The sequence below is a fragment of the Chiloscyllium plagiosum genome, chromosome 1 (assembly GCF_004010195.1).
Source record: "Chiloscyllium plagiosum isolate BGI_BamShark_2017 chromosome 1, ASM401019v2, whole genome shotgun sequence".
Lineage (NCBI taxonomy): Eukaryota > Metazoa > Chordata > Chondrichthyes > Orectolobiformes > Hemiscylliidae > Chiloscyllium > Chiloscyllium plagiosum.
Genome location: NC_057710.1, coordinates 138,738,858 through 138,751,941, shown reverse-complemented (window position 1 = coordinate 138,751,941; position 13,084 = coordinate 138,738,858). Strand labels below are relative to the sequence as shown.

The 13,084-nt window shown below is 40.3% G+C and overlaps 1 long non-coding RNA gene across 1 annotated transcript in view; it reads left to right on the top strand.

Moving 5' to 3' along the window:
• LOC122555871 overlaps nucleotides 1–12,234 on the top strand; it is a 35,426-nt gene extending 23,192 nt beyond the window's left edge. The window contains exons 2-3 of the long non-coding RNA XR_006313382.1: nucleotides 4,329–4,546; nucleotides 12,046–12,234. This is a non-coding gene — a long non-coding RNA (uncharacterized LOC122555871). The remainder of the gene's footprint in view (nucleotides 1–4,328; nucleotides 4,547–12,045) is intronic.
• The last annotated feature ends 850 nt before the right edge of the window (nucleotides 12,235–13,084 follow it).

Here is a 13,084-nt window from a genome sequence, read left to right as displayed (position 1 = left end):
ACACTTCTAGAATACTGTGTCTAGAATCCTGTGTTTAATTCTGGTCTCCCTGCTATAGGAAAGATGTTGTTAAACTTGAAAGAATTCAGAAATGATTTACAAGAATGTTGATAGGATAGGAGGATTTGAGCTATAGGGAGAGGCTGAATAGGCTGGCGCATTTTTCCCTGGAGCATCGGATGGGTGACTTTATAAATCATGAGGGATGTGCATAGGGTGAATAGCCAAGGTCTTTTTTGAAGAGTGGGGGAGTCCAAAACTAGAGGGCATAGGTTTAAGGTGAGAGGGGAACAATTTAAAAGGGACCTGAGGGGCAACATTTTCATGCCAAGGATGGTACATAAATGGAATGAGCTGCCAGAGTCATGGAGGATGATACAATTATAACATTTAAAAGGTATTTGGATGGATACATAAATAGGAAGTGTTTAGAATGATATGGGTCAAATGCTGTCAAGTTCAGTTAGGATATTTGGTCAGCATGGACGAGTTGGACAGAAGGGCCTTTTTCCGTGCTGTACATCTCTGTGACTCTATTATTAGATTTAAAATGTGATGTCATTTCGGGCTAAATGGGTTACATCTTAGTGATTAAATGACCAGAGTTCTTACAGGGCTTTTGATTCACCCACTACAGTTCAATAATCCTGCCTAATGGTGAATTTGGACAATGTCCAAATGCATAGAAGTGTTAGGCAGTTGAATCTACATGTTTATCCAGGCCTTCAGACTTGCAAATATTACAATGAACACTACTATGACTATTTAATATAAACTGAATACAAAAGCAGAAAATAACTTAATTCAAAATTCTTTGTAAAAGTGTCCCTAACCCTGCTGTAACCATCAAGCATGAGCATCTTGAATTCTCTTTTATAGATAGTGTCAACAAGCAACAAGGATGAGTTGATGATTCATTGAATTGAATTGATCATTCAATATTGTATGATAAACATGCATTAAGTGAAACCAACGTAACGTGAAATATTTCCAAGTGAAACTTAAATTTGTAGACAGTCATGGTACCTTTGTTAATGGTAATGGAGTTAGGCACAAAGTTGCTCCCTTGTTGACCAGGGGCTCTTTTACAGCCTACTGATAGCTTTTGCCTTGACTGGGGACAGTATGTTTCACCACAGAATCCCTACATTTTGGAAGCAGGCCATTCAGCCCACTGAGTCCACACCAACCCTCCAAAGATCATTCCACCGTGACCACCCCCTCCACTCTATCCTGTAACCCTGTGTTTCTCAAGGCTGATCCATCTAGCCTGCACATCCTTCGGCATTATGGGCAATTTAGCATGGCCAATCCACCTAACCTGCACATCTTTGGACTGTGGGAGGAAGCCTACATAGACACAGGGAGAACATGCAAATTCCATACAGTCTATCACCCAAGGCTGGAATCAAACCTGTGTGCCTGATGCTGTGAGGCAGCAGTGCTGATCACTGAGCCACCATGCCACCCTGAAAATCTTCTCCCCCTGCATGGTCACTATCTCCCCCTGCATGATCCTGGCACTTCATATTTTAATTGGAATCACATGGGAACTAGTTAAAAGCAATGGATTATAATTGGTATCCAGTTCCTGTTCTGCTGTAGGTGCGGTTCACCACCCATGAACTCTCAGCCACTGTGGGAGAGGTAAGTAGATCATTTGGAATCTTGAGCTTCTTAACCAGTGGTAATGAGTACAAAGGCAGGGACATTATGCTGATCATTGACATAGCTATGATTAGAACAGAACTGGAGTATTGTGTCCAATTCTGGTCACCATACTTTACCAAGAATGTAAATGCTGTGAGGAACATTGACAATACTTCCTACGGCAATTTGGATTTCAACATAAAGATAACTGGGTTTTAGTCCTGTCAAGAAGATTTTTTTAAAGTAATTTTTGAACAGTGAATTAAAAAATAATTTCCAAGGAAACATGTGACTTAAATGACTCGATCTGATACCTGTGGAGTTCATTGCCAAATGTTTACCAAATTTAAAGAATATTGTCATCCAGGAAGGCAGACCAGAGGTCACAATCAGGTTTCAGTTGAGAAAAATCGTTTCATACCAGCAGAAGGACAGTTTATTTTGTGGCATTTCAAGTTTTCAGATCTTGAAAGAACCCTGTAGACTGTTGTTGCAGTTTCAGTAGACAGGGCTTTTCTTGAAGTTCAGTTAGGAAAAACTAAAGAGGTATCCAGTATGTGTGCATCTCAGGGAGACATAGGAATAGAGAAAGTCATGCCTGGTGAATGTATAGAAATTTGCTGAATGTTTCCTTTTGCTGTGTACATTATGATCTGTCTAAATGTTTATTTTTTGTAACTGGAATACGTGTAGAGAAGTTATTTGGATGGAACTGAGAAATAGGAAAGGGATGATAATTTTATTCGGATTGCACTATAGACCATCCCCCCCCCCCCCCCCCCACCAAGTAGTCAGCAGGAAATTGAGAAACAAATTTGTAAGGGGATCTCGTTATCTGTAAGAATAATAGGGTGGTTATGATTGGAGATTTTAACTTTCCAAACTTGGACTGGGACCGCCATAGTGTTAAGGAGAAGAATTTGTTAGGTGTGTACAAGAAAATTTTCTGATTCAGTGTGTGGATGGACCTACTAGAGAAGCTGCAAAACTTGACCAACTCTTGGGAGATAAGGCAGGGCAGGTGACTGAGGTGTCAGTGGGGGAGCACTTTGGGACCGGCGACCATAATTCTATTGTTTTTAAAATAGTGATGGGAAAGAATAGACCGGATCTAAAAGGTAAAGTTCTAAATTGGACGAAGGCTAATTTTGATGGTATGAGGCAAGAACTTTCAAAAGTTGATTGGGGACAGATATTCATAGGTAAAAGGACAGCTGGAAAATGGGAAGCCTTCAAAAGTGAGACAACAAGAGTTCCTGTTAGGGTGAAGTGCAAGGCTAGTAGGTCTAGGGAATACCAGATGACTAGAGAAATTGAGGTTTTGGTCAAGGAAAAGAAGGAAGCATATGTCAGATATAGACAGCAAATATTAAGCGAGTCCCTAGAATGGTTTCAACGCAGTAGGAGTTTACTTCAGAGCAAAATCAGGAGGGCAAAAAGGAGATGAGATATTTTTGACAAATAAGGTTAATGAGACTCCAGAGAGATTTTACAAATACATTAAGGATAAAAGGGTAACTCTGTTCTTATTAAATAAACAAGGTGTGTAATAACCCTCATCTGTTTACAGTTTTACAAACAATTGCTTCATTTTTGTAATCAAAGTTTGTGAGAAGATTTGTAGCTCGGGTGCTCATTGTTGTGGTTCTGTTCGCCGAGCTGGGAATTTGTGTTGCAGACATTTCCTCCCCTGTCTAGGTGACATCCTCAGTGCTTGGGAGCCTCCTGTGAAGCGCTTCTGTGATGTTTCCTGCGGCATTTATAGTGGTTTGAATCTGCCGCTTCCGGTTGTCAGTTCCAGCTGACCGTTGCAGTGGTCGGTATATTGGGTCCAGGTCGATGTGCTTTTTGATTATACCTGTGGATGAGTGCCATGCCTCTAGGAATTCCCTAGCTGTTCTCTGTTTGGCTTGTCCTATAATAATAGTGTTGTCCCAGTCGTGACTAGCCACGAAATGACACAACCAGCTATCCTTAGTAGCCACACACACAGATGACAAGCAACATGAATTCGACTGGGACAATACTATTATTATAGGACAAGTCAAACAGAGAACAGCCAGGGAATTCCTAGAGGCATGGCACTCATCCAAAGATTCAATTCAATGGATTATGAAGACAAATGTTCACAACAACATAATTCAGACAACCTTTGGATTCATAAAGGAACTCTGCCCCTTTACGAGGTTGCATTGTAGGATAGGAGGCTGCTGCACTTTACTATTGCAGCTTTCTTAACAAGGAAACAGGACTCCAGGGTCATGGAGGGGGGTCCTAGAGGTGGATGTGAGTGGGTGGAGAGATGCTATGTAACTGCAGGAGACCATAACCATCAGAAAGGATTGGGGGCAAGTAGCCATGGACAACAATTCCCACCATCTGCACCCCTGGCAGTTGTGCAACAAGAGGTCTAGTGCATTCACGAAGATCATCATGGTCATTGTATCTCCATATGACAACACCATTCCTCAGATCAACCAGCTCAATGCCCCACACACCAATGCCTCACCCTCAGGATTCCTGCATAAAATCGTGATACTCCATTCATCCATACAGGCCTCCTCCCTGCTAATGCTGCCAACCTTACCTCCACCTATCTCCAGATATTTAGCCATGGCAAGTACATCACTCAAACACAGGGCAATACACTCACTGACATTTCTCCTTCTCTCTTGCAGAACAAGACTGCACACAACACAAGAGAGAAACTTGCAGAGGCTAAGGATGCCTGCTTATTCTCAGTCCTATGAAGAAGATGCTTCTCTGCATCATAGGACTGGCAGGGGTTGTGAATCTGCCTTCAGTCAGAACACTCAGTATGATGGCATTTGCCAGTTTTCCCAACTTCCAGCTTGCCTTCACCCTGCTGTCTGACACTATAAACAAGCTTCAAAAGGTATGATTACAGATCTCTTGTTTCTTTTCTATTCCCCACCCTTCAACTTAAATCTTCCTTTTCTTATGGTCAACTGTCAGATGCAAAAATTCTGCCTGCCCAGCTCGTGTAGGGACAGAGGTGAGAGGAATACAAAACAACTGAAGAAGAGGAGCTGCCACCTGAGACTTGAGGAAGCAGCATGCAGTAAGTCATTGGGCACAAACATTGGGCAGTCAGAACAATAATGAAGAATGGTTTGTAGGTCAACTGACAGGAGGACAATGTTGCAGGTGAATTCTGCTGCTCAGGACTCAGATAGGCACCCAGATAGCGTGGCATGTGGGAGAATGCTGATAGGCATGTGCGAGGAGATACTGAACCATTGACTGGCCATCCAGAAAGTCTTGTGTCACTTTCAAGGAGCACGGCAGAGACAAGTTGAAATACAACAGAAGCATTATGGGAGAGAGTTTGCCCTCTCTGCAGTCTTTGTTCCATTTCTTGGGGTGCTGCAGATCCTGAGGTACTGCCACTTCTGCTCCCATACCTGTTACAAACTCAGCGTAGAAAGGCACATGGATGCTTTACACAAAATGCCTTGCAGGCCATACCAGAAATGACTACCAGAGTAACCCATACCTTAGAAGAATGTCCGACTTTGGTTGTGTTGTCTTGAGGTACTTAACTCCCTCATTCCTGATGAAGAGTTTATGCTTGAAACGTCGATTCTCCTGCTCCTCAGATGCTGCCTGACCAGCTGTGCTTTTCTAGCACCACGCTCTTGATGCCTCATGTTACTTAACTGCCCAGTCTTTGTAGATTATGATACATTGCTCCCCAATATTAACTGTACACCCAGTTTGGAATTAAGTGAAAATTTTAATTTACGTTTCTTGTTTATGTCTGAATTATTGGTGAATATTGTAAATAACAGCAATGGATCTTGTAGGCCACTCTTTCCATTTTCATCCAATCTGACAAGCTATTCTTCACATCTTTAAGTTTTTTTTTAGCCAATGTGCATCAATTTAGCCGTTTGTGTTTTAATTCTACTCGCTATACCATTTATTACAAGCCTTCTGCATGTTGCCTTAGCACCGGCCTTTCAGGACTCTACATATTTGCAATCAATGGCATTATTTTCTTTGTGAGAACTTTAAAGAATTCAATCAGGTTAATGATTTCAGAATTTCAGAATCCATTCTGACTTATTTATGCCTCGAGATGATCTACCATTACTTCTATTTCAGTTTTGTTATGATCCTAGCTGATGCCACCACTAGACAAGTCAGATCCCAGAATGAAGCCTGACTTGATGGGTCAAATGTTTAATTTTTATGGTTGGTTACATAGTATTTGGTCATTGAATATATTCATACACATGAGATTACTAATGTTCTTTAACAACAGAAAGCCACTTTATTACACAATAGGAAGAAGAACAATGCTACATATAAGGCAGTTTAGGAGGCTCTTAACATAAACAGCAAAAGAAAGTTTCAAGCTGTTTCCCAGCAATATCTGCTACAGATATGCAAATGCCATTGGCCTAGTAAATGAATATCTAGGGCTGTCTTTAAATTAAGTAGATGGGGTATGTTTTTTTCGGAGGGGTGGGGTTAAAGTGGAGAAGATTCAAGGGGAAGGAAATATAGGCAAGCAAATCAAAGGAATTTCAGGGCAACTTTGCCTTATTTTGACAATGGTACCAAGAGAGGGAGAGGAATTGATAGAGTGCACAGGCATAGAAGAAAGGTGACTTGGAATAAAGGGGGAGCAAAATGGTAATAAGGCAAAATTAATGGCTCCTTACTTGGATGCATAAAGCATTCAAAACAAAATAGACAAATTAGTGGCATAAATAGGGGTTAATGGGTATAATCTTGTAGCCATTTCAGAGGTATAGATACATGGGGATCAAAGTTGGGAACTAAACATTAATGATTATGTGACCTTCCAAAAGGGTAGGTAGGAAAGGAAGGGTGGTGGGTGATTTTTGTTAGTTCAAAATAGAATTGGTGATGTTACTAAGAAATTATTGTAGATCAGATGATGTTGAATCTGTAAAGGTGGAGATGAGAAATAATAAGGGGAAGGAGCCACTGGTGGGATTTGATTTGATTTTGATTTTATTGTCACATACTCAAGTGCATAATGTTACCACACAAAGCTCCATCTTAGGTACAAGTATTTAGGTACAGAATCTTGAGAACAAGGTAGAAAAAAAAGAGCTAAGTTAAAAGTTAAACATTATAGTACAATGACACCACCTTAGTTTTAAGTAGAAAATAAAGAAATAAAGTTCAGACGTTGCACTCTTAAGTGCTTGGTCACGGTGGGACTGTACTTCAAAGAATTACCTCAAGACTGAAAGTTCATGCTGAGGCCACACAGGGCCGAGAGACGGCCATGTACAGCCCAAAAACCACCAAAAGGAATAGTGTATAGCCCCTTTAACAGCAGATGTTCCGTATGCAGAAACATACCTGATAACAGCAATGGTATGTATAAAAGCAATGGTGTTTACTAATCACAGGTGACTTTAATCTTTTTGCAGATTGGAAAATTCAAATTGACCAAAGGACTTATAGCGAACAATTCATAGAGATTGCTAAAACAATATTTGTGGATCCAACCAGGAATAAGGCTGTTGAGATCTGATTATATGCACTGAGGCAGGTTTAATGAATGATCTCAGAGTAAAAAAAACCCTCAGGAACAGTGACTACAAAATGGAAGAATTTAGCATTCAGTTAGAGAGTGAGAATCTTGGGTCAGAACGAATTGTAATCAACATAAATAAATGTCATTACATGGAAGTGATGGTACAGTTGGCTGGAATAGACTGGAAAGGAGTTTAGCAGAAAACAGTTGATGAGCAATGGTAGATACACAAAACATAGTTCATGATTCATAGGAAAGATATATCCCAGTGAGGAAAAAGGATTCTAGGAAGATAAATAACCAATCATGGTCAACTAGAGAAGTTAAGGACAGTATCAAATTGAAAGAAAAATCGTACAATGATACAAAGATTAGTGGTAATTCAGAGGATTGGGAAAATTTTAAAAGTTAATACAATATGACTTAAAAAAAACACAGGGAGAAAACAAATTATGAAGGCAAATTAGCTAGTAACATAAAGAGAAAATGTAAGAACTTTTTCAAATATATAAAAAATAAGATAGAAGCAACAGAGAACATTTGGCTGTTAAAGAATGAGGCAGTGGAAATAATAATGGGGAAGAATTTGCAGAGGATTTGAACAAATACTTTACATCAGTCTTCACAGTAAAGGATTATTAGCATTCAAACATAATTAATAAATGGGCTAAAATGGAGGGGGAAAGTTACACAATAACTATCACTAGAGAAAACGTTCTAGGGAAACTGAGGGCATTAAAATCTGATATGTCCTCTGGACCTGATGGATTGCATTCTAATACTTTAAAGGTCATAGCTACAGAGATGGTGCATACACTGGTAATAATCTTTCAAGAATTCTTAAATTTTACAATAGTCCCAGAAGATTGGAAACCATCCAATGTAACATGCTTATTCCAAAAGGGAAGGAAAGGGGGGGAAAAGGTAACCATGGGCTAGTTATCGTAACATCAGTTGTTGTTGTGGGATCGTGTTCAGTAATGACTGAGATCAGTGAGTGGCAAAAATGGCCTATTTATTGAGCATCTGCAAGATCACAGTTCAAGGCAGTGATGGAATCCAAAGTACAGGTTTTACAGGAGCCACTTTATACACAGTTCTTACATACATTAACATTTTTGCACTATGCTGTTACATAGTTGTATCTATTGTACACAACAGTTTGCATGTGACATCTGTCCTGGGGAAGCAGGAGATGGTTTAAGGGATTTGTGGCCCTATTTAATATATATTTAAATAGTATACGCTAGTGGAGGAAACTGCTTAATGTTCTGCAATCTATCCAGGTCCCAAGAGATGGTTATTAAGAGCTGATAAATCTGGTAATCTTTTCATAGTTCAAGTGAGTTGTGGAGACACAATGGCAGTGATAGCATTGTTCTGAGTAGATTACAGTATTGACACTTATTCAGGGGTAGCCTTTGATATAGAGACAACTCTGAACACTGCTTGCAGGATGGGGCTGATAAGAATTGAAAGGTGTAAAGGAGTAGTAATGGATTGTAAGGGATGTGTTAGTTTAGTTTATCTTGTAATAGTTAAATACACTACAAAACATGGTTTTATGAATGAATGAATGTAAATGTGGTGTAGTAAATATAGTGCGCTGGTGAGTGAGTTGATAAAGTGAATCATAATACTATATCTCACAGGAAGGTAAGGTCCTTTGACCCATCAAGTCTGCACTGACATGTGAGAAACACCTAACCTTCAACTTAAGTCCTATTTACCAGCACTTGGCTCATAGTTTTTAATGTTATGATATGCCAAATGCTCATTCAGGTAGCTTTTAAAGGATGGGAGGCAACTCAGCTCTACCTCCATCCCAGGCAGTACATTCCAGACTGCCACCACTCTCTGGGTAAAAATGTTTTTCCTCCCAACTCCCCTATACCTCCTGCCCCCACCTTGAACCTGTGTTTCCTCATGACTGACCCTTCAACTAAATGGCAACATCTGCTCCTTATTCACACAATTCATGCTCCTCAGAATGTTTACACCTCAATCAGATCATCCCTTAGCCTTCTCTGCTCCAATCCCTCAAAGTTGCCACCCAAGTGGATAGTGTTGTTAAGAAAGCATATGGTGTTTTGGCTTTCGTTAACAGGGGATCGAGTTTAAAGAGCTGCGAGGTTTTCCTGCAGCTCTACAAAACCTTGGTGAGACCATACTTGGAATATTGTGTCCAGTTCTGGTTGCCCTATTATAGGAAAGATATGGAGGCTTTGGAGAGGATGCAAAGAAGATTTACCAGGGTGCTATCTGGACTGGAGGGCTTGTCTTAGGAAGAGAGGTTGACTAAACTTGGACTTTTCTCCCTATAGAGAGGTGACCTGATCAAGGTATACAAGGTAATGAGAGGCATGGATAAAATCAACAGCCAGAGACTTTTCCCCAGGGCAGGATTGACTGGCACGAGGGGGTCATAGTTTTAAGATATTAGGAGAAAGGTACAGAGGGGAGGTCAGAGGAAGGTTCTTTATGCAGAGAGTTGTGAATTCATGGAATGGAAGCAGAGCCTTTAGGGACATTTAACTGACTGTTGGACATGCACATGGACAGCAGTGAATTGAGGGGTGCGTAGGTTAGGTTATTTTATTTTAGCTTAGGAATAATCCTCAGCGCAACATCGTGGGCTGAAGGGCCTGTTCTGTGCTGTACTTTTCTATGTTCTATATTCTAATGAAAACAACCCAAGCCTATCCAATCTTTCCTTATATCTTAAATTTTCCATCCCAGGCAGCATCCTGGTGCATTTCCTCTGCACTTCCTCCAGTTCAATCACATCCCTCTTGTTATGTGATGACCAGAACTGCACACAGTCCTTTAGCTGTGGTCTCGCCAAAGTTCTATACAACTCCAACATGACTTTCCTGTTTTTTTTGTAATGAATGCCTCGGTTGATAAAGGCAAGTATCCCCTATGCCTTTTTTTACCACTCTTCTAACATGGCCTTACACCTTCAGAGATCTATGGACAGGGTCATTTTGTTCCATAAACTTTCTAGTGTCATGCCGATAATTGAAAACTTTCTTGTCAATTTGCTCCTTCCAGAGGGTTTTACCTCTCACTTTTCAGCATTGAATGCTATCTGCCACTAATCAGCCCATTTGATAATCCCACTGGTATCTTCTTGTAGCCCAAGACAGTCAATCTCACTGTTAACCATCTGACCAATCTCTGTGTCATCCACAAATTTACTAACTCAATCCCCCACACAGTCATCTCTATCATTTATGTAAATGACAAATAATAGGAGATCGAGCACAGACCCCTGTGATATACCACTGGACATTGGCTTCCAGTCACTAAAGCAGCCTTCTGTCATCACCCACTGTCTCCTAGAACTGAGCCAATTTTGAATCCACTTTATCAAATCACCCTGTATCCCATATGCATTTGGTCTCCTGTGTAGGACCTTGTCAAAGGCTTTGCCAAAATCCATATAAACTACATCAACTACATCTTCTCATCTATGACTGATCACCTATTCAAAAATTCAATTAATAATATTATCATTGCTGTGAAGCTGGTTGGTCTGTAGTCCTCAGATTTAATTCTATCTCTCTCCTTGTACAGATTGGAATAACAACATTAGCTGACCATAGTACTCTGGCACTATTCCCTTTTGTGTGGATCTTATAAATGTTGTACCTAAAATGGAGTTTTTGCTCTCCCCTCCTTGCTATTCTTCAGTATGCATGGATGCATACTATCTAAATCTAGTTTTATTCAATCTGTATCAATATTCTTTTTAAACTCTCCTAATGTAATATTTGTTATCTCAGATTTTGAAAGCTAAGACATGAAGTTATTCAATGTGCCTACTATTTTGGTCTTTACCAGGAAATTTATCTTGTTCAACTTTTACTGACCCTATCCCTACTTCAATTTTCCTTGAGCTATTTGTCTCCATAGAGAATAATGATCTGGAATTTTTGTTCAGAAGATAATTGTTACAACAGTGTAGATAGGAGTTGTGCGTCAGAACGACGAAGACCCAACACAATTGCCCTGAAGTAGAGACTTCTGATGGGCAATTACCCAGCATTCTAGAACCCTCTCAAAATTCCCCCAACTTAGAATCTGAGTTGGAGACTGTGGATGGTTGTAACTGCCTTGCTCATTCATTAACTAGCCAGGCTTAGCCAAGAGGATTAAACCTGCTTTGACTTGGGGAATTATTAAATTCACTCCTTGACTCTCTGCAGAGCCTCCTTTTAAATCCCCATGGACATCCCTGCTCCCAACCACCGCTTCCCGACCCAGCAGTTATGAACTGACCCTGATTCACCCTCAGACTCGATGTCCCATCTCTGGACCCAACACCCCCTCCCCAACTTCCCCTGATCTTTGCCCTGATTCATGGACCCTGACATTAGCCCCTCCACCACCATCACCACTCACACCCTGTGACCCTACCTGCGACCCCCTGATGGACACTTGAGACCTTCTCTTTCTTGAACTTGTGCATTAAGCTCCCTTGAGACCTGAATCCCCTCACACACTACTGTAAACCCCTTTCCTAACATGGACCTGACTGGACTTTCCCCCACTCAGACTCTCAAGGACACCCCCCCCCATACACTCTGCAGAGTCAAAAGGTGTGGAGCTGGAAAAGCACAGCCGGTCAGGCAGCAACCATGGAGCAGGAGAGTCGACATTTCAACCATAAGCTCTTCATCAAGAATGTCCAGAACCAACCTGGCAACCTCCAACTTCTGTCTCATCCTGATCCCTCCCATAATGTATTCTGAGCACTTACCCATTCAACCCCTCACTTACTTTATACTTAAATTGTTATAGTAGCTGTGAAGTTGGATTCATGACCTTTTGCTCATGTTACAATGCAGGAATCATCATGAAAAAGGGACATGGTTTTGATACTGATCCACTTCATTCCTCATTGTGCGGATTCCTGAATCACACTAGAATGATAAATGGAATTTACCGGTAAATCATACTGGGAACTCCTTGAACGGTAAATGGAATTTTGTTCTCCCTGATGAGATGGAAATAGTTTTTAAGATTCTGATCAGAAAGTCTGGGCCTTTTTATGTAATTTTATAGTCTTAATAATTTAAATAAATTAAATAATTAATATTTATATTTAATTTTCTCTTTAGCTATTCTGTCATCTGTTGTGTGCTATAAATAGTTTTCATATTTCTGGCTTTTAGTGGAATATATTTCATTTGAACTCTATTTTCAAACATTTCCCCCAGCTTTTGTGTTTCTTTGCTTTCCAAGATTTTCTTTGTCACCTTTTTGTGACCAAATATACTCAACTTTTCTAACCCATCACCTTAGTATTTATCCTGTCTTTTTGAGTCTCAATTCTAATCTTGAGCCTAACTGTATAGCATTCAATGTGACTGTTTCGGCTTCCTATTCTTTATTTATTACAAGGCTCTGCAGTGATTGTCTTCTTGTTAGACTTCTTTGCTTTGAGTGAAGAACTGTAAAAATCTAATTCCCTTCACTCCTTTAAAAGGAAAAAACTGCGATGCTGGAAATCTGAAAGAAACACAGAGAATCGCATCAAGTCTGGTGGCAAATCAGCATGACCTTTCTTAAGAATGAAAGAAGAGTCATACCAGACTCAAAACATTAACTTTATTTCTCTCTTTACAGATGTGCCAGACCTGTACTGTTTCTCTAGCCTTGTGAGTTTATTCCATTTACTCCTTGAGGAGAAAGTGAGGTCTGCAGATGCTGGAGATCAGAGATGGAAATGTGTTGCTGGAAAAGCGCAGCAGGTCAGGCAGCATACTGTTTCTCTAGCCTTGTGAGTTTATTCCATTTACTCCTTGCCTTACTTCACCTTGCCGGTTAGTTTGAGGCAAATTGAAATTTCCCATGACTATCGTTTAATGTCTGTTTTCTACAGCA